Source organism: Podarcis vaucheri (genome assembly GCF_965113315.1).
Source record: "Podarcis vaucheri genome assembly, chromosome: 6".
Classification (NCBI taxonomy): Eukaryota; Metazoa; Chordata; class Lepidosauria; order Squamata; family Lacertidae; genus Podarcis; species Podarcis vaucheri.
In genome coordinates, this window is record NC_138764.1 from 49,120,185 (window position 1) to 49,140,358 (window position 20,174).

The 20,174-nt window shown below is 45.0% G+C and overlaps 1 long non-coding RNA gene across 1 annotated transcript; it reads right to left on the reverse strand.

Annotated features, from left to right (window-relative positions):
* Positions 1 to 13,624: 13,624 nt before the first annotated feature.
* LOC309533990 lies at positions 13,625 to 19,921 on the reverse strand. The gene is made up of 3 exons (XR_014220579.1): positions 19,783 to 19,921; positions 17,919 to 17,997; positions 13,625 to 15,507 (listed from the first exon to the last, which is right to left on the reverse strand). It is a non-coding gene; the product is annotated as an uncharacterized lncRNA (long non-coding RNA).
* Between the last annotated feature and the right edge of the window lie 253 nt (positions 19,922 to 20,174).

The window sequence follows — 20,174 nt, forward strand, 5'->3', positions numbered from 1 at the left end:
TATTGTTGTAATTCAGTCTACCAGAAAAGCTCAACACGTGAAGAGATTTTGAGCTGGTTTCTGCAGCTCGGACTGCATGGCTCTTATAAGCCATTCTTGTGTTAGTATATCAATAATTTAGAACTTTCATTACTGTAACTAAGCCAGGTTTTACTGCCTGTGCAATGTTTTCTGAATGTTATATGGAAAAAGCACATGAACTTGACCTTTGGAGAGTTTGAAAGTAAACCAGGCTTAACTTACCAAATGTGGGGGGTTTTCTATACTAGGGAAAGAGGGAAACTTAGGAGCACATATTTAAAGGTCTAACATACTATATTTCCATGCTTTTGTGATTTTATATCTCTCCTGGGGTTCTCTCACCAAACAGTACTTGCCCAAATCTGGATCTTGGCATCCAGAAAGTCTCCTTTTTTAAAAAATAGAACTACCATATTTATTATTTGCCCACCAACAAATCCTAGGCACTCCCAAATTGCAATCAAAGCAGAAACCCCATATATTGGATTTAGAACAAGTATGTTTCCTGTTAGTAGGGTTACCAAAGTTGTAAGGCAGAACTGCAGAAAGTTTTGATATATTTCACCCATTTTGGATTGCCAGATGTAAGCTTGTAAACTGCAAGTGGTATGAGGACTGTCTGAACCCATCAGCTACCACTTGAATATAAAAGCAAGTCTGGAGTCTCCCAGTGAGAAAACTTTATTTCTTCATCTGAAAAAGCCTATATCCCCCATTTTCAGTTACATAGATCTGTTATGGGGTGGGGAACTATCTAGTTCCATTTCATCCTTGTTCTCCATCCATTAAAGGATGCTTCACCTAGAGAGGGAGAAAAACTGAGTATTAGCTAGTTGTTGTATTTTTAGAGATGGGAAACCATCCATTTTGTACTGCTTCTTCCCAGAAAGGCTGGGTTGCAATTTGAAACCCAAGTACTTGAAAGGGCCTCAGTTGAATGTCTGCTAACTCCTCATGCCCTCTACTTTAAGACTTTCAGCAAAGGCAGACAAGGGTTGCATCACCAACACCACCAGCCCTTCTCTCCCCCCCCGCCCCCCCATTTGCATTTTTACATCTGGCCTGATGGTGAATTCTGGGGAGCTCAAACTTTTTGGTTGGCCAACAAAAGATAATGTAGATTTCGTGGGGAAAGGGTACTTGGGTTTAGAAAGCATGATTCAACACCCCTCAAATGAGCCAGTTCAGAGCTAATTAACACACTGATTGACATCACTTGGTGTCTGTCCCATCATGTGATAGTTGCAACAAAATGTGTCAACCATCTCCATTTAAAAATCTGTTAGAGGCAATAGGATATGAAAGCTCCGCCTGCAGCTTCTCATCTGTAATGAACATTTCACACATGCAAGGCATCACGAGGCTGCAACCTCTGGTGAACATTCACATGCGATTTAGATCTCAGGTTGCAAACAAATGGAGTCCTCAAGCACAGAGAAACAGGATCTATAATAATTTCTGTTCTAATCTTCCACTTTCCTGTTGCTCAGTGCCATCGGATATTTTATCCTTCTACTAGACAGATTTCCAGGTTCCATAAACTTGTTAAAAAATAAATGATTGAGTAAAAGTTGTCGAGCAGAGGGAGGGAGAAGCTGTGTGTTTGTCATCCTCCTCCTATCCTACAAAATGAATTCATCTGACATTTTTTTCTGAACAGCTGTATGCAAGAGACATCTAGGGGGTAGAAAGGTTGTAGTTTGGCACAGTAATAACCATGCCTCTGTATTCCAGAGAAAACTGGTTTTGATTTGACTCTCAATTATGAGCCTTTAGAATTGCACTCCCATCACCCGCAGAGTATATTTTTGCCTGATCTTTTCCTAACCTCATAAAGTGCAGTTAAGGCAGGCTGTGCTACATAACTGTGCATATCCGTTTCAGCTGCATAATGAGAAACATACTGAAAGTCTATAGACCAAGGCAAGGAAAGCCTAACTTCAGGCTTTACACTCTGAGTAATGTTTGCATTACCTGGTACTGAGGCATTTAACAGGCTGGATTATGATGAAGCCTAGCTGGAAAACTTCTGAAGTAGTTCTCTCTCATCACCTCCACCCTCTGATGGAAAACAAAAGCCAGCAAGGATTTGTTGATTCCATGAAACCATACTTACTTGAAGCCAAAATGTGTGTGAGAGAAAGAGGAAAACCCAGTTGTTAGGCAAAAGATTTTAGAAGCTAAAAAAGCAACATGGCTGCAATAGAACCTCATCCAATAAATTAAGGCCTATGGAGCAAAGTGATGGATAGATTCTCTCTCCCATGATGCAGCTCGGTACATTCCTCAAGTACCATTACTGGTAAAGTTGAAATTCGTTTGTCAAAGGATTTTGCCAGAAATTGTAAAATGCCTTTTCTCCTGACCTTGGTGGAAAAGGCGCTGTAGGTACAAAGGCTAGAGACAGATTTAGGGGAGCGCAACAGCTTCAGCCGCACTGGGCGTGGAGCCACAACTATGAGGTGGAATGGAAGGCAAGTGTAATTACCAAATAAGCAGAGCCAATCAGAGAACAGACAAGCCTGCAAGCAAAGACACTTCTAATCTGGGTAACTGTGTGGCGGGGGTGGGGGTGGGGACTAAAGTTGCCACCAACAGGGGATGGAGGAAAACTTGATTCAAGCAATTAATTTATTTGTTTATTCCAAAATTCAAGTCTTCCCATTGCCTGTCATTAAACCATAGTTGTTGGTTTAAAAAAAAACCCACATACTGGTTGCAAAACAGAAAACAAAAACTCACAGGCATCATTAAGTTAGTTTATTTAAAATATTTGCTCAGCGCTCTTCATCAAAAGATTTTATGGCAATATACAAAAGTGTGACTAGAGGCTAACTTCAGTCAGGTGAGAGGCTTATAGTCTTCTATGCACTCTTTACATGCACCTACAGAATCATATAATTGTAGAGTTGTAAGGGACCTCCAGGGTCATCTACTCCAACCCCCTATGATACAGGAATCTTAACTAAATCATGCATGGCAGATGACCATCCAACCTCTGCTTAGAAATCTCCAGTGAAGGAGAGTCACCACCTCCCTAGGGAGTCAGTTCCACTGTCAAACAGCACTTGCTGTCAGAAAGTTCTACCTGCCTGATGTTTAGTTGGAATCTACTTTTTTGTAACTTGAATCCATTGGTTCAAAGTCCTACCTTCCAGAGCAGGAGAAAACAAGCTTGCTCCATCTTCCACGTGAAAGCCCTTTAGATATTGGAATAAGGCTATCATATCTCCTTTCAGTCTCCTCTTCTCCAGCCTAAACATACCCAACTCCCTCAACCATTCCTCATAATACTTGTTCCCCTGACATGTGATCATTTGGGTCACCCTCCTTCTTAAATTGTGGTGCCCAGAACTGGGCACAGGACTCCAGGTGTGGTCTGAGCAAGGCAGTTTAGAGCGGTACTCTTACTTCGGGACACTGAATTATATGACAGGCTGAACCTTTCAAAGCTGCACTGATTTTACCACTTATTTCAAAACCCGCTGATTTTTTTTCCTGGTTTCTTGGTGTCCGGCATTGCCTGGGAATTCTTTCTGCTAGTCAGTGTATAATTGGCAATAATATCAACACAAGCAGTGCCAACGCAACTTGGAATGTGGGTGTTTTATGGTGACAGTCCCTCCATATGAACACTGCCTAGTCTCTAGGACTTGTACTATTTGAAAGAATATTGGCACATCCTACCTATAGAGGATTACAGAACACTTTACATGCCATGTTTGAACAGAGAGAAGGGCTTTAGAATGCTGGATAAGCAAGATCATGCACAGGCTGAACAGGACAGTCAAGGTTCAAGGAGAGAGAGAGTGCAAGATTTAAGCCTGTAATCCATATTCTCACCTACCTACATACACGTCCCACTGAGACATTACTTTGGGTGTTATGAACTACATACATTTGCATGGAAAGCTGACCTAATAAAAAAGTTTTGCAATCTTTTCAAAATAAAGAAAATGTGTCATGATTTTTTATAAATTTTTATTTATAAAAATTTAAAGGAAAGCAAAGGGGTCGTTCAAGATTTTTGGGAGAGTTCCCAAGAAAGAAATACACACTCCCCAAACATACCACTTGTGTCATTTTTGCAAGCTTCAATGCAAACACTAGAATGACACAAGAATGGGGGAAGATTGGGATGGCAAACTCCCAGCTCATAGGCACGATGTGGCTCCCAAATTATTTCAGCTATTCAGCCAGAAGGAACTGAAAGTTATGTAGAGTATGCCTTTTTACATCACTTTTTGCTCTTTTGCTACTGTGGGTAAGGGATGGGAGTTTCTTGCTGTGGATGCTTGTGGGCAAAAAATTTATACTACTCAAGGTGAGTGCCTGGATGGTTTGGAAAATGGGGGTCAGTCCCACAGAGTCCTGTGGGCCCTACTCCCAGTTAAGTTTCTGCAGGATTGTATCTGAAGGCCAAGGCTACAGTCCTCCACACATTTACCTGAGAGTAAGCCCCAATGAACTCCATGGGACCAACATGAATAAAGATCCACAGGACTGCTCATTTTATGTTTACAAAGTTGTGTGTGTGTTTATTTTTATGGAAAGGTGGGAAAGGGGAAAATACTGTTCCACCCCCTTTGCCAGATGACAACTTGGAAGACTTCAACCCTCTGTTTTTGGTTGCCACCAATCCACAACCCACCAGGAAGATTGCTCTGCCTGCTGCTACCTTAGGATCCAAGCCATTCAGTTTTACCTAGCAATAGGGATTTGGTTCATGAATATGAGAGGGTTGACAAAACACAGTGATACCACAGACTATGCATATAGTTGAAGAAGAAGAAGAAGAGTTTGGATTTGATATCCCGCCTTTCACTCCCTTCAAGGAGTCTCAAAGCGGCTAACATTCTCCTTTCCCTTCCTCCCCCACAACAAACACTCTGTGAGGTGAGTGGGGCTGAGAGACTTCAAAGAAGTGTGACTGGCCCAAGGTCACCCAGCAGCTGCATGTGGAGGAGTGGAGACACGAACCCGGTTCCCCAGATTACGTGACTACCGCTCTTAACCACTACACCACACTGGCTCCTAGTTGGTGAAAAAGCAGGAGGGAAGAGCACTTCAAGATAATCAGCATTCGTGAAGTTTAGTAATACATTAGTAATCAGCCTTTGTGGACTAGGAACACGTGAGATTCGAGATATTTCTAGATCCCCAAAAGAGCAATTATGAGAGTTAAGATATATTCTTAGCTTGGATAATGGTTGCCTATCCCATGCTAAAGAAACTCTGAAGTTTGGAGAAGATATCTCCTTTTGGCCACTTGATGCTGACAATCCCTCGGGCAGCTCACCAGAATGTAGGAAGGACTGAAAATGCACAACTGTACCAATACCTCACACTAGGCAAAAAAAATTAATCTAGCCACGTCAAAAAATATAACCATTTTAGCATGACTTACAAGGGACTGGACAAATTCACGGAGGAGATGTTTGATCAATGGCTACTATTCACAATAGCTATATATTATATCTCTCGTATCAGTGTCATTATGACTGTGAATGCAGCAGAGGAGGGCGTCAAGGTAGCTACCGTTAAGTACCTAATGCTGAGTTAGGAACATCTTTGGTCTGATCTAGCAGGGCTCTTCCCTTCTTATTGACCTGGTTTAAGTGCATGAAAGCAAGCCCAATTGCTTTTGATAATGTTCGTATCTAAGGAAAAAACATTCTTAGGATCAGATCTTTGTGAATCATATCTCACCCCAATAGCCACCAGCGTCCAAAACAATAAACTTGAATCTAGCAGGAAGAGATGCTTGTGTATCTTCACATTGTTTGAGGTTCCTACATAGCAGCAGAAGATTTAAATTTACCCAAGACTCCTATAAAATACTTTTGCAGATAAGCATTACTTGCATTGCCTTAAAAACCTGCACAGGAAAGCTAGTTGAATTCTCTTTCTATAGTAACACATACACCATTGTTGTCACTTCAAGTGGAAATATACATTTACAGTAAGGTTATCTGTAAATATCCTTATACCCAGTCTCTTGAAAGTGATGGGGAAACTCCCAACAGCCCAACCCTCTGTATGCATCCTGGAAAGTCAGCTCTCCCAGGGATGACTCCCAGGTAAGTATAAGCAATTGATAGGTTGGGTGATTAACCTGGGAGTAATTACTTCAGTTATGTCAGGATGGTTCGTATCAAGAATAACGATTTCATCTTTTTTTCTGGTTCTGTGCCTTTAATCCTGCACAGGGGCGGAAATCAAATGGTGTTTCCCACTTGTCCCCATGGAATCTTCATGCCTGCAAAAGCTTTACCTGTTTGCTTTCTGCAGGCCTAAAAGACATAGACTTGGATCCTAAAATAAGCTAATTTAAAACTCTTAATGGAAAATCCATAGTTGTTTTTCTTTTTATTAACTGGTTGTTGTGAGTTTGGCTGGATCAGTGAGTGAATGAGCGGCCTGAGATTTTGATGAAAACAGCATTAACATTTTCTTAATGTCCGTGAAGGTAATTCACTTGCAGCGGTGGGGGCGGAGTCCTGGTGAGGAATGTTGCAATAAACAGCACTTTGCCATTGGAATGGGCAGGGGAGAGAGAACGGGAGTCAGTTGAAGCTGGCTATACCCTCTCAGGGGGCTGCCCAACCTGATATGGAGGAAATCTTCTGCCAGAAGTAGGAATGCCTATTTGCTATCACCTATGGTTATATATTTGAAAATAAATATTACAAAGGTTGGGTGAGTCTAGTACTTCTCGTCCATAGGAAACTATGGAGTCAATGGTAACCCATTTTACCTGGGAGTAAGCCCCATTGAATTATCTAGGACTGCCCTCTCAAATCCAGATTAGGCAATCACTATGTGTGGCTGGGGTCACCCAAGGCACCTGATGACAACCCACCATGATGGGGTGGATCCAAATGATCCCATTTGTTTAACTTGGGTCCCACTGAAAGTTAATTGTGATTTCATTTCAGTTCTATTGATTTCAGGAGGACCTAACTCATTCAGTTAGCCTGGACGCAGCCCAATGCATTGATACAGCTTGCACGATCTTCCATCGTCTTCTAAAGTAGATGGGAAGGGTGTGGGTGGGTGGTTGGAACTCAAAAACTGCTGGCACAATGTTCAGAAAGAATTCAGATCAGTTAATTAGAAATTGGCCTGTGTAGCTAGAGGTATTGAACACCACTCAGAAGAAATTATTCCAAAAGCTTTATGTAAGGAGCTTTTGAGATGGAACTTGGCTTCATGTAGCACGTTCCTCATCTCCTCCTAGGGAAAGTTAAAGGACCTTCAGAGAGAGATGGAGATGGCACAAGCAGATGGTGACCAGAATGAGTCAGGAACTTCAGGATGTAGCTGAAGCTGTACTAGTGTTTCTCTGCAAGAGTCAACGCTTCATATAGGACAACCTTTCTGAGTCCTGGAAGAAGGATGAGCTCCAGTTACAGTCTATATGCATTTCAAATCTTCTGCAAAACATGCTTCATGGACTCAGCGTCTGCCTGTTTAACTAGGGAAGCACCTATTTTCTCATAGAATCATAGAGTTGGAAGCGACCACAAGGGTATTTTAGTCTAGCCCTCTGCAATGCAGGAATATTTTGCCTAACATGGGGTTCAAAAGAATGACCCTGAAATTAAGAGCTCTACTGGGCTGATCTATCACAGCAGCATCTAGAGAACTGCAGGCTTCCAACCCCCTAGAGCAGGGGTCTGCAACCCGCGGCTCCGGAGCCGCATGTGGCTCTTTTACACCTTTGCTGCGGCTCCGGGGCGGATACTAGCGAGGGGAGGAGGCGCATTGTGCGCCCTGACACTCCCCACTGTGGCGGGGGCTGTACTGGCTGTGATGGGGGCGGTGCGTGCGTTAGTCACGCACCGTCCCGACGTCACCTTCCCGCCCGCCCGCTACATTGTAAGGGGCATGTACGCTGGTCACTGCATTGAAAGGGGGCATGTACGCTGGTCACTGTTTTGAAGGGGAGTGAAGAAAACACACACACACAAAAGGTAACTTGTTAATTTAACGTTTATTTCTATGAGGAGGAGTAATTCTGAGGGGTCAAACAAAGAAATAATAAAAAAGTTATTTTTATAATGACGAGTTTTGCGGCTCCCAGTTTTTTTCCTTCGGAAACAGGTCCGAGTGGCTCTTTTTGTCTTAAAGGTTGCAGACCCCTGCCCTAGAGTAAAGGAATGTATTTTTTGAAATATATTTACCGATAAGGTTTTAATACTTTACTCTACTGCCCAGCTATTCCTTCAATGCTAAGCAGCATGGAGGGAGCAATTTTGCCTGCCTTGAGAACATTTGAGGGTGGGCTGGGGGCATAAACATTTTGCCCTTATCAACTTTGGTACAAATGTTCACCTTTTAGGAATGTTGTTAGCTTGTTCCAGTGTCCTGGGAATTCTGCTATTTTTTTAGAAATCAAATTTTATTAAACCTTTTTATTAAATCTTACCAAAAACATGTGGAAAAATACAAAACAGCAAACAGTGTTGCAGATAGTTGCATGTGACGAAACTAGGCCAAGTTTAGGTTGACAAACCACAGTTCTGTTTCCACAAGGATAATAAAGTGCACATTTATTAACTGCAAATTAATACAGATAAAGTTATTTATGCAGAAATAATATACTTGCTGGATGCATTTCAGCCCTTATTTCAGCAGGAGCCATATTTACTTCTAAGTAAACATGTGTAGGATTGATTCTGCTGTTTGCAGAAGTCGGGGAGGATCCTGGGCCCAACTCAGGCAGGGTTTGGGCTAGCCAATGAGACGGCAGGGCAGAACTTATTTGAAAGTGAAACAGGACTCCATTAAAAAACACACGTTTATATCGTTTGAGAAATTCCTCCAGATTTACAAACAAGGGGTTGGATCCAGAACAAGATGGTTGCATTAGTTCCCATTGAAATAAATGGAACTTAAATTTAATTACACCATGACTATCTGGTTCCACTGATTTTAAAGGGATGTAAATTAATCTAATTTAAACTGCAATCTTATATTAAGTTACCTGGGATTAAGCTCCAATGGGATTAAACTCAATAGGATTTACATTAGTCTGTGTCTATAGGATTGTGGTGTTCATCTGGATCCTACCCAATGGTTGTTGAGTTAAATGTAAATTACACTAAGGCTGCATATATACACTGAAAGCAAGACTCTTGGGAACTGTAGTTTATGCCCACAGAACTACAACCCCAGCACCCTCAACAAACTACAGTTCCCAAGATTGCTGGGGGGGAATAATGTGCTCTAAATGTAGGGTATACATGCATCCTAGATACATCCGAAACTATCAATGGCTGAGTAAGGACATGTTGTCCTCTTGAACCAGCCTATTACAATATCAGGCGCAATTACTCTTAATTGAGCCAATCATTTCATACACACACATTGATACTGTTACATGCCACCCCAAGTGGTGTGATATTTGAGGAGTTCCAGGCACTTACCTGGGGTTGTATTTCCATTGGGAAGATCAAGGCACAGCAGAGACTAGTGTCTTTAAGAAATATGGTTTATTAACACACACTTACACCTGGAAGTCTGCAATGGAGGGGGTGCAGAACATTATACCCCAAGAGTGCTTCTTGTTGCCACTCTCCTAGCTTCAGAAAGCTGGGGTCCAATGCAGCAGTCTTTCAGGGTTCTGGGTCTCTTAGTACAGCCTCCTCCAACCAGCACCACATAGAATTCCGGCCTATGCAGCAGCTCATGGCAGTCTCACCTTTGTTCTCCTTCTTCCCAGCATACCTGGGAAAAACCCAATCCTCTGTCAGGAGTGGATGCAGGAGCCAGGCCCTGTGACCAGTACGGCTTCGCAGGACTGGGGCCTTCCTAAGTTTGTTCTGGAGAGGCAAGGCGTGGCCACACAGGTGAGGCTGCTTGGTAACTCACTGCTCCTGGTGGCAAGAGCCGGGAAGGGGTATAAGGTCAGCATTTCCCTTCGGCTCTTTGCCACAGCAACTCGTTTCCTGCCTTGCTGCGTTTGGCTTCTTGCTTCCTGATCCTCGGACCTCGGCTTCTTGACTCCTTGCTTCTCAACCCTCAGACCCCTGGCTTCTGGACTCTGGTTCCTGCTCCCACCCCCCCATTTTGCCCCCAGTCCCGATGTCCTCAGCCAGAACTTTGATTGCCTGTAGGCCAGACCATGACAGCCTCCTGCAAAAGGACACATTTTTCTGATGCTCTGATCCATGGGGTCATGAAGAGTCAGACACGACTAAACAACATAATAGGGGTATTTAAAATGATAGCATCCTCTTTTGCTCTTCAAAATATGGCAACCCTAGGGGAAAGCCCTGACTCACTGGGGTGTTGAGTTGGCTACCCTGACCTGGTTTAGCTGGCCAGTTGAAGCTGTTTCCCAGGGTGTGGCCATTGGCACATGCTGACAGCTTCTAGGAGCCACAAGTGAGAGACGAGAGCAGGGCCAAAGGCAAACAAACTGTGCCCCACCAGAAGCGCTACCCCTCCCCTAACACCCCATACATTATTGGGTTTAGGGGAGCCTCCCCTCCCCTCGGTTTATAACAATACATAAAGGACTTTGCTGAATAACTTAAACCAACAGGGAAATAGAGGCTCTCTGTAAAACTTTGCTGTGCGGTGGATTGTTCACATTCATGCAGCAGTGGGAAGGATTAAAAAAGTAACTATTTATAAAAGATGTAGTGGTTTTTCAAAGCCATTTAGTAACTATAGCCATGTAGTATTAAAGCAGTTATGCAATATTCAGGTGACTTTAAAAAAAAAGAAAAAGAAATGAATCCTGATTCTCTAAATGTTTTTGTAGATAGGATCATAGGAAGCTGCCTTAAACGTGTCCAGAGGAGGGCAACCAAAATGGTCAAAGGCCTGGAAACGATGCCTTATGAGGAACGGCTAAGGGAGCTGGGCATGTTTAGCCTGCAGAAGAGGAGGTTAAGGGGTGATATGATAGCCATGTTCAAATATATAAAAGGATGTCACATAGAGGAGGGAGAAAGGTTGTTTTCTGCTGCTCCAGAGAAGCGGACACGGAGCAATGGATCCAAACTACAAGAAAGAAGATTCCACCTAAACATTCGGAAGAACTTCCTGACAGTAAGAGCTGTTCGACAGTGGAATTTGCTGCCAAGGAGTGTGGTGGAGTCTCCTCCTTTGGAGGTCTTTAAGCAGAGGCTTGACAACCATATGTCAGGAGTGCTCTGATGGTGTTTCCTGCTTGGCAGGGGGTTGGACTCGATGGCCCTTGTGGTCTCTTCCAACTCTATGATTCTATGATTCTATGATTCTATTCTATGAAGTCAAACCAGTATTGTCTACACTGACTGGTAGCAGTTTTTCAGGATTTCAGACAGGGAGTCTCTCCCATGCATGTACACGAACATATTAACACACAGAGAGATCTGTTTTGAGACTCCCCCCACTACTAATGCTGACCAAACATCTGTTCTCATGGAAACTGTATCCAAAAGCCAATGGCTGTGATCAGGAGTTCTTGCTAGTTTCAGGAGCTGCCTCTCAGTTCCTACTTATGCTCCCGTTTCCATAGAAATGAATGTTAGAATGGCAAAGACAAGGAAAGGGAAAGGAAGTACAATACAGGTTTCACAAAGTTTGCCCTCTGGAGAACTGGCTGGAAACATAACAAGCTGATGAGTAGAACTGGGATGCCTGGAGTTGCCTTTCAAACAGAGCTAAAGCTTTCGTCTCCACTGTCACCACTTACCCAAACAACACAATATTGATATTATTTATTAAAAGATCTTCAGTCTTGACTCCTAAAACAGCAAGAGGTTTTTTAAAATCATCATCAACAACACACTAAATGTCATGAAACAACAATGGCAAATTGCTACAGCAGGAAAAAACTCAACAAATAACAAATGAAAAAGAAACCAAGAAATAGAAGCATTGGTGTAAAACACCCAGGCAAACGGAACAGTTTTTCACCAGGCAACCAAACGATAATAAATTGTTTGGGCAAGTCTGTGGAGGAGCAGGTGGTGGTTTAAGTGCCCACGTCCCACCCCAGTTCCAAGAGATGTTACCTGTGCAGAACTTATTTCTTGTCCAGACTACTTTGGCAATCATGCTTTGGAGATAGCTGAGAAATTCTATTTTTGTCCCTATTTTTGAAGCAGGGAGAGATGTTGAAATATCAACTGAGTAGTCAAAGATCTAGCCATTAGCATATGGTGTGTGTGTGGTGTGACAGTGGCATAGCATGGGTTGCCAGAGCCCAGGGCCATGTGGAGGGGGTGAGAGGTAGGGAAACGAAGTATGCATGTGCATTCAACTGTATTACCCAAGAGATTGCAGCCACAGAGGTAAGAAAAGAAGTGTTGTTCTGTTGTTTGGAGAGGTCACTTCCTGGTTCGCATGGAGAAGTTGTTTTCAATGGAGCCCAGTGATGGAAGTGCACAGTTGTATTCAGGCAGCACTGGGTGTTGAAATTTTGCACCGCTAACAATTTTGCACCTGGGGCAACCACCCCTTTGGGCCACCCTGATGCTACGCCATTGGATGATGATAATTTACCTTTGGCCTTGTCAAGAACAGTCAGCAGGGGGGAAATGTCTGTTGCTGGCCTTTGCCTGATTTCTGCCTATTTGCAGGAAGCTTTTGACTACTGAAAAATAAAATCGCCCATCTACCACCTCATTCTGCTGCACATATAAACAGGACTGAATCTGGCTGATCCCCACTGGTTACTCCTTTCTAGTATGAACTGTTTCCATTTTTATTCTGCTTAACTCCCCCTTCGCCTCAAGCAAACCAATCCTTTTATCCCATGGCTGCTGCTTTAGTTTAGGAACTATTAGTGTGGGTATTAGTCAGACTTTTTAAAGAATCCAAGTACCCCCATCTACATGCTTCTTGATCACCATCTGCAACATGCTTCTGGGAAACTTCCAATAATTCTACTGGGCTGATGAGTCATTGCTTGCTTTGATAAAGAATCCGGTTGATTTTCTTGCAATGCCAGATTTGCATGCACACAGTTTTTTTAAAATGGGACAACTCATAAACCCCCGATCTTCCATGCTAACATGCAAAGGTCACTAGGGTGACCAGGTGGGATTTCGGCAGCTGTAGCTTGCATAACATGTGGAAATTCTCTCTTCTGCACACCTTAAAGGTGCAGGAGCCCTCCTAGATGGAAAATGTGGCTCAGAAATTTTCAAAATTAGTCTTTAAAAAGCCATAGAAGCGATTGCATGAATCTTACCTTTAAAATATTGCATTTCACAATATAGTGCCATGGTTATTTTTGCTTTTCTACAGTTGGGCTTACTTCATAGAATCATAAAAGTGTAAGTTGGAAGGAACCATGAATGTCATCTATTCCAACCCCCTGCCATACAAGAATATTTTGCCCAATGTGGGGCTCGAACCCGCAACCCTGAGATTAAGAGTCTCATGCTCTACCAAGGGAGCTGCTGCTGCTGCTCAGTTTATTTATCTGTAGGCATTTATATCCAACTCTTCACCAGGCAGCGCCCCACCCCCGTGGCTTACATTCAGCATAATACAATTAAACCAGGCAATACAGAGGTTGGAAACCTTGGGGGGGGGGCTGGGCAAATTTGCAAACTGGAGAAACAGCTGGGAACATCATGCACGCACCACACTGCACTCATCATCATCATCATTTTATTTGTATGCAGCCTTTCCAGTTAAAACAATGCTCAAGGTGGCTTCCAATATGAAAAGATTTACATAGTTACAAAAACAGCAAAGCAGTCATAAAAATAAATAAAACACATCAAAACTGCATAACCTAACAGAACAGTTTCCACATAAAGATACAAAAAATAATGTCAATAACAGCAAAACTCCCAACAAAACTTTCCCCAAAATAACCCTTGCTGGGCGGCAGCAGCAGCAGCAGTTCTTATGAAGCCTGCCAGGCCCCGCCCTAAGCCAGGTGGAGAGAGGCAGGAATGGGGCCCTCAGGCTTCCAGCGGATAAGACCTCCCTCACACACATTCACCCCCCATTCCCAGCAGCGATGCGCCTCGAAAGCAATGTTTTCTCTTTGCCCCACAAGCCTCATTCTTGGCGAGTGCAGCTGGGGAGGCAAGAGTTAACCCCCACTTCCTACCTGTTAGCTCTAGGAATTGGAGGTCCACATTAGCCACTGAGAAAAATGGGAGGATGGACCAGATGGGCTGTTGGCCTGATCCAGGAGGCTCCTCTTAAGTTCTTAGGAAGGTCATCTCTCTTCTGCAGCCATTAGGCCTGGCAGTCTCTTCAAAGAGGAGTCTTCTTTGAAGCCCAGTTGCAAGGAGGGTGTTTTCAGCAGGCAGGGTGTGGTCATCCCTCCCAAACTCTCTCTCCTCTGTGGTAACTGTACTTGAAAGCAGCTTTCTATACAGGGGTCTTATGTGGTGTGTGTGTGTGTGTGTGTTAACTCTCCCCAGTTTTAAACACAACCTTGCACTGCAATTAGATTGGGAGGGGAGCTTTCTCTTTGTTAAGAAATGAGGAGAGGACCCCACAGTCACCAGGGAAGGTCTCTGTGGGTGCCATGTTGACATAACCAATGTATATAAAAAATGTGTGTCAATGAGACATCAAAATGGACTCAAGGACAAATGCACTGAGGGGAAGGCATTTCACACTGGGGGGTGGGTGGGAGCATGGCACAGAAAAGGCCTTCTCTTGTGCTGCCACCCCACAAGCTTCACAGAGTAGCTAGCAGCACCTTGCCTGCAGAATGTAACACCTGGGCAGGTCTACACACGAGGAAGTGCTCCTTCAGATATCTGAGGCCCACGAGGTTTGGGGGCTTGCGTGTCAACAGAAGCATCTTGAATTAATGTACAATTTTGTTTGTATAACGCAGCAATGCCTTAATGCAACCCCCTTTCATTTTTAACAAGTTTACCGTTACAGGTCCCATCAGATATGAAGTGCTATTTTTATTATGATCATCCCCATTTTACAGCTGTACAGCTGTGGCATGATACAGCCATATGCCCAGCGTTGCACAAGGATTTGGCAGCTGAGGTACGAAACCCCATCCATATTGTGCAAGTACCCAGAAAGTTTGCTCAGTATTTTTCCTCCCAGTGGAAGAGGAGTAGGCCAGCATGGCATTAAGGGGATTTAAAATGGAACAAGGCATGGCAAGATCGGGTTTCAGATAGACTTGAAAAATGTCCATCATATTTAGCCACATTTAATTAAGAGAATCTGCAGAAAGCTGGGGTTAGGTCTGTAAATATCCCAGTCCCAAACATGCATTCCTATCTTTCGGCAGTGATCTTCCTCCTCTTTCCACTTTGGGAAGCTGTTTATGTTGAAAGGGAAGGTTGGCTCCTTCCCAGCCCATCATGTGTATCCACTTGGTTCTCCTTGCAGTGAGCTCACAAGGCTGAATTTGGCACATCTCTTTAATCCTTCTGGTGGAGGCTGATGTCACCAATAAGGGCTTCTTTTTTTGATTTCACTGCAGCACCCGACCATAAGGGACGCGGAGCGCAGAGGAAGAGGAGGCCACGTATTGCCAAATACCTGGAAGGAAAGCAAACTAGCTAGCAAGAGAGATGCCTGGAACAGAGCTTCAAAACACAAATCATAGGCGTTGCAAATGTTCCCCTTTATGCAGGTTTCCAAGGAAGAAAAACGACCCTCTTCAAGGATTACACTTCAGGATAAGAAGGCTGGAGTGAGCTTTGTTTTCCTTCTCTGAAACTGCTGCTCTTGTGGGTTGCTGTTGTCATTTTTTTGCTTGCTCATGGTATCGATTGGCATTTCCAGGACAGAGAAGGAAACTGGTCAGTGCATGAAATGGTATCAGCTCGGGAAGGGGTCAAAGATCTGTTAGGAACAGACCCTCTTCAGTATTTCTGACTTGGAGAAAGCAGAAAAAGTACATCCAAAAATCCCACTTTGACCCTGAGATGCTGCAAAGGGGCACATGGACAGTGGAATTCTGTGACTCCTTGGATCCACATCCTCCTGCAAGCATTTGCTCCTCTGCAAACAGACCCTGGAATCCACAGCTGACAAGGATGTGGACAGGAAACTCCAGCAGCATAGTTTTTGCAGGGTTCACTACACTTAGCTCTGCCTCCTGCAAAGTGCTGCTTGCACACTTTGGCCCCAAAAGCGATATCCTGGCCCATCACGTACAAACCCCTTGTGGTAAAAAGCAGCTCTTGCTTGTCAGACATTTTCACAGAGCACAGAACCCTGCTGGGAGCAAACCACAGTGGCCGATGCAGCCTATTGCAAGACACGCTTCTCACTCTCTCTGGTTTCACATGCAAAGTTGCTATAATAAATGTTTTTAAAACACCCACCCATCCACCCCAAGTGAGGGAAACTGCAGAGTGCTTGTGCCTTTCCTATGGAGGAAGTTATTAAACAAGGAGTACGGTCCTCCCCCACCCTCTGTGATTTCCAATACAGTGGATGCTCGGGTTGCGAATGTGATCCATGCGGAATGCACCTTCGCAACCCGCAGCGGCGCATCTGTGCATGCGCAGGTTGCGATTCGGCGCTTCTGCGCATGCGTAAAGCGCGATTTAGTGCTTCTGCGCACGTGCGACTGCCGAAACCCGGAAGTAACCTGTTCCAGTACTTCCGGGTTTCGGCAGTCCGTAACCTAAAAAAACGCAACCTGAGGTATGACTGTAATTGTTAATGCCCTCATTGATTTCTTAGGTTCAAAGTAGAATTCTAGAATCACAGAATTAGAAAGGACCTCAAAGATCACCTAGCTCCAGGGTGGAGTGACCTTTTCTCAGCTGGGGGCCACATTTCCTTCTGCGCAACCTTCCAACGACCAGGTGACAGTGGCAGATGGAGCCAGAGGCAAAAGTGGGCAGATGGATGGATTTTACCTCTGTACAGCTAGCTACCTTCCACACCAGGTTTCCTCCACCTCAGCCCTCCAGAAGTTTTTGGCCTACAACTCCCATGATCCCTAGCTAGCAGGACCAGTGGTCAGGGATGATGGGAATTGTAGTCTCAAAACATCTGGAGGGCCAAGTTTGAGGAAGCCTGTTCTACACAAACTCAAACGCCCGCTTTGTCCTCCATCTAGACAAGGAAGAGGCATTGTCAGAATTCAAAGACACATTCCAGCGAAAGCCCCCAGGTTGTGAATCAGGACCAGTTAGTGGCCTGGGGAAAAGTGCTGAGGTTCCCTACCCCTGATGTGCCCCATCTCTCTGTTCACTCTTGAATCAAGCCAAAAGCCCATCTAGTCCAGCATCCCATGGCAAAAGGAAATCCTCCTTAACGCTTACTTGAAATCTCCTTTCTTGTAATTCTGACTTGATTGGTTGTAGCCCGACCCTCTGGAGCAACAGGAAACAAATTTGCTCTGTCATCTATGTGTGAACCCTACAAATATTTGACTATGGTTATCATATTGCCTCTTCATCATGTTTTCTCCAAGCTGTCAAACACATCCAACTCCTTTGACCTTTACTTGAGGTCCTACAAGGAAAGTTACTTTAACAATGCAGGCACTGCTGTAAATCAGAGAAAATGAAACTCCTCCTGTGTTTGAATTTTGTCCATCTACATCATGCATCTAAAAGTTGATCACCCAAACTACCCCATATGCTAATGATGATAAAAATAATAACATTGGAAATAAACACCAGGAAAGCAAAAGATTTATTTTGAGCAAGAAAACTGCCAGCCTTTACGGTTTTAAGGAATTTTGACCCCAACTGTACCAAACTAATTCAATTACTGATGGCTCACACAACTCCTAAATGTAATGTGTTGTGTTATATATATATATATATATACACACACATACACGGATGGAAACGCTTTTTTAAAGGGATCTGTGGTGGTGAGTATCTTTTTCCTTCTGTGAATTCCATGCCACCTACCGGGAAAAAAAAATTAAAACTTGCAAGTTTCCACCGCAGACAGAGTGCTCTGCAGCCTTTGAATGTTACCTTTCCCTGGAAGCCTCAGTAACCACGCATAGCACAGATTAAATCAAGGCGAGTACAAAGCTCCGGGCTGTATCGTTTCCTGGGGGCGGGGTGGGGGGAAGAGAAAGAGGAGGAAGGAAGGAACATTACTCCGAAAACGCACATAAATTCGCTTTCTAAAGATCCATAATACAGATCACTCAGGGGCTCTGTTCACGTTAAGAAGACTGCCCCCTTTTAAACAAATATACACCTTTGAACAATATCACCGAACTTTAATGGGCGTGTGCGCGCTTGTAGTTTATATTAACTCTGGGTTTGAGTTTTCCTTCTTCCACTGTTTTTTCCCCAGGACACTGACCTACCCTTTAATTGTTTGGTGATAGGCATGTAAGGGGGAGGGGCGTTACTTGTTTATTGGAACAGCACAGTTTAAAAAAAAAATCAACCCTGGCGAACAGTTTCTAGTCCCCCCTAAGGATGTATCCAAACAGGCAGCCAATCAGCGCTTACACAGCTTTTTCAGCTCGTCTTTTTTAAAGGGACAGTAGCAAACGGGTTATATCATATTTAAAGCGAAAGGCACCGACATTTGCGGGGTGGGGGGAAGCTGGAAAAAGCTCTCCCTCCCAGTTTCTCAGGAGGTTCTAACTTTAGGCTTCAGGAGAGAAACGGACCGCAAATGTGGGTCTTTAGCTGTTAACAGGGATGGGGAGATGGTGGCGAGTTATTGTTTGAAGGATACAAGGCGCCTTTTCCTGGATCATAGATAGCCCCCAGGCATCTCTGAGGTTTTTCTTCGGGGGTACGGGTATCATTTTAAAACCTGTGTTTCAAAGATCTCCTTAAACGCTGCCCCCTCTCCAAAACTTCCTCAAACCTCCATCCAATTCTCTGTGTCTCTCCCTCCCTTAAAAAAATAAATCTGGGGAGGTCGCGCTCCCTCCGTTTTGAGGCATTTTGAATAGGTCCTTATGTTAGGGCCATCCTGGTGTAAGAACATTTTTTTAAAAAACGGCTTTAGTCTGGTTTCTGCAAAGGTGGGTAAGACACGACACCCCCTTCTCTGCAAGGAGAAACAAAAATAGCCTCGAGCGGACCAAAGGATCTGGGCGGGAGGGTGGGTGGAAGAGATGGGGAACCGTAGGAGTATGCAAAGGTGGTCCAACCACGCCGCTCCTGTTCCTTTTTACTAGGACTGGGAGTTAAGTCCCGTTGAGCTCCGTACGGCTTACTTGCTAATAAAGGTGTTTAGAAGCGGGGTACAAAAGGTGAATGAATGAATGGACCCACGGCCATCAGGAGGCCCCGTTTTTAAGATTCCACTGGCGAAGCCCAGATCCCACTGCAAACCACAGATTCGCGCTTCCTTGGGAGTAAGCCCCACTGAGCAAGGTGGGAGTTACTTCTGAGTAAGTAGCACGCCTTGAGATGAGCCTCTCGCTTTGCGCACTTCTGTGCTGCGATCCAGCACAGTCCCAATCACACACACACAAATGTACTCGGGAGCTGAAGGGGCTTGAGGATCGCAGCTTCAGCCTGGGCAGCGCTATATGAAAGGTAATGGAGGCGGGAGGTCGGGAGGCAGAGGAAGGCGGAGAAACTGGGGCGGCCGAGAGCAAAGAGGATGGAGGGAGAAGCAAAGGGCAGGAGGAGAGCTAGGATAGGGATCGAGCGAGGAAGGTGCAGCCACGGGCGCAAAATGGGGCGCCGAGGGGGCTGCTGGCTGGTGCGGCGCGGGATCAAACGGCGCGCGGGGTGCAAACGGCGCGCGGGGAGGCTGGGGCGAGGAGTGCGAGCAGGGCGGCGCATGTGGGAAAGGTGAATGGTGCGAGCGAGACAGCGGGAGGGCGTCTGGTGGGAGGCTGGGATTAGGGGAGGGTACCTGGGTCGAGGAGGGAGCCGGGTAAGGAAGGCAGCTCAGCCCCTCGGCAGCGGCAGGAGGAGGAGGAGGCGGAGCCGCGGAGGCCCTCCCTCCAGCCAAGGGGACCCTTTAGGAAGCAGCCGGCGCGCGGTTCTCTCCACCTCGTCCTGCCCGGCAGCATCTCCCCCGGTGCCACCTTAAACTCGCCGTTCGGGGGCGGAGCAACCCTTCCCCCCGCAGACCGCCGATTGGCCGGGGAATGTATCCATTGTGGAACGTTGACGCCCGCCGCGTTCCATCCCTAGTGTAGCCACGTTCGGTTGAGCCGGGGGCAGCCGCGGTGGCGGCAGCAGCAGCAGCAGCAACAGCAGCAGGAGCAGCTGAGGAAGGAGCCGGAGCCGCGGAGAGGGGCA